The sequence below is a fragment of the Austrofundulus limnaeus genome, unplaced genomic scaffold, assembly GCF_001266775.1.
Source record: "Austrofundulus limnaeus strain Quisiro unplaced genomic scaffold, Austrofundulus_limnaeus-1.0 Scaffold580, whole genome shotgun sequence".
Lineage (NCBI taxonomy): Eukaryota > Metazoa > Chordata > Actinopteri > Cyprinodontiformes > Rivulidae > Austrofundulus > Austrofundulus limnaeus.
Genome location: NW_013952982.1, coordinates 140343 through 142784, shown reverse-complemented (window position 1 = coordinate 142784; position 2442 = coordinate 140343).

The window sequence follows — 2442 nt, the reverse complement described above, 5'->3', positions numbered from 1 at the left end:
GCCTCACACTGAGGACCTATCCACGTCATCATTTACCCAGAATGCTTTGTGTGTAAATAAAATGGCTCCGTCGGTGTTTAAATATATTTAAAAAAATTTACAAAACTAAACAGCCTACAGTATTTTCAGTCTTTATTTTACAGTTAAAATAAATGTTTATCAAACAAAGTTTAATGTTACAACAAATTGTGGATCCCTTTAAGAGTTTAGTTACTCCTGCTCATAAATGATCGTGTGTTACTGTTACTATATTTTGATTTTTGTGTCTTCCATACAAAGAACACACACACACACACACACACACACACACACACACACACACACACACACACACACACACACACACACACACACACACACACACGTTCTCATGAGAAATACAGCACCAGCAGACATAATAAACACAACTCATTCTCGTGTCATGTTTTTATCTTTCCTGCCCTGAGAACACACTGCTCACTGTGTCTCTTTCTAAGTACCGGTAGCTTTAAGTTCGGGTTCTCTGCTCCCTTTGTTCAGTCATTCAGTTGTTTTGCTTTGCTGGGATCAAGAGTGAGGGTCTCTCCAGCTTCTTTTTTTTTTTTTTTTTCCGTGCTGGAAAAACAGCCAGTTTCCAGCTTCTTTCTTTTTGTTGCAGCAATTTTTCCTTCTCGAAACTTATAAGAAAGACCTCATCTAAATGGAGTCATAACTTCCATTTTGGGCTGCTCCGAACTACCAGAGTTGCCCTGAGCGCGAGCCAATTACCCTGCTGTGAGTTTTTTCAAAGCTGCTGCCCTGACGAGCCTCTGTCCTGAAGAGAGCTACCCCTCGCTTGTCACGCTGCTGACTGCACCGAGTCCACAAGGGCCTGCATCCATTCGACCGACAAAGAAGGCCCCGGTGTCTGCTGGCCCATCCAGGCTGACACCCCTGAGCTGGCGTCTTGTCGACTTCCCCGTCTGATTGGCCCTGACACGGTAAAACTGGGTTTACCTCTTCTATGGTGGCAAATGCCTGCCAGAACTCAAACTTGGCTGCGCAAGTTCTCGTTTTCTCTTGCGATCGTATTATCATGGATCCAACGTCATACTCTTCAACCTCAGCTGACGTGCTCGCCTTAGCTACAGGCTCACAAAATACACTATTTAAAGATCATAACCTCAGCTATGATCTGTTTGTCTGTCATTGTTACGTGTCTGGCAGATAGTTTTCTTCCTCCTCTTTCTCTTTTCAGGTTCAGTTTGCAGGCTGGAGCCAATTTGGGTCTTTAAAAGCTGATTGGATGGAAGAGTTTTGAACAGACCAACCAGGACTCCACCACAAGCTCACCTCGAGTACTGTGCTGGCTAACAGGAAGATGGTTTTATAAAGGAAAAAAAAATTGTATAGGTCCTCTGGACGGGTTCTTCTTTAATGAAACGTTTCGTCTCTCTTCCAAGAGACTTCTTCAATCTGAGAGTCTCTTGGAAGAGAGACGAAACGTTTCATTAAARAAGAACCCGTCCAGAGGACCTATACAAATTTTTTTTCCTTTGATTTTTTACCTGGATTACTGAGATGCATCAGGACATGGTTTTATAAAATTCAGAAGAAGGTAGGAGAAAGAAGAAATGGAAGAAGAAATAGAAAGGAGGAAAGAGTGATAACAAGRTTAAGATTTGGACATACAGGACTTAATTATACACTTTAACATAAAACTGGCAAATGTGATTATTGTGATAAATATGAAACCATAGAGCATGTTATATTAGAATACCATAAATATGAAATAGAGAGAAGATATATGAAGAGAGAGTTTGAAAGTATTAAGAAGGTTAAATATTTAGATATACTGAGGAAGAATTTAGGGAGTAAACATATGCAAATAATTATTCGATTTATAAAGAAAACTAAATTATTTCATAGAATTTAATTATAGTAAGTGTGTTTTTGAATGAAGACATGATATACAAAGTTGGGCCTAAGTATGTATGTTTTAAGTGTGAATGTATGAGTGTATGTTTAGATAGAATGTATGGTAGAATATATGTATATACAGTATAGATGAGGATAAATATTTAAACCATCACGAACCACACTCCATACCAGTGAGTGGCGGTAATGTGCTGGCTTCTTGCTTGGTGCACCTGTGCTGCTGCTCCATTGTTTAAAGGTTGGATCTGTGTTCGACTACTCCACCTAGGCTGCATGTTTGAGAGCAGATCCACGGAGAAACTTGCCGTTTCAGTAACATTTAATTAAAAAAAAACTGTACTTTTGAGGTTAAACAAATGTTCATAATTAATATAAATAAATTACAAATTAAAAGGGGCATGGAAATTTCTCTTTTTTGCGTCGAAAAAATATAGAACCGTGAGACTAAAGTATCGAACCGAACCGTGAATTTCCTGTATCGTTGCACCCCTACTAGGTATAGCTTATTGCCACCCATGTAATGTTTTGGTGAGACTTTTTTAAAAA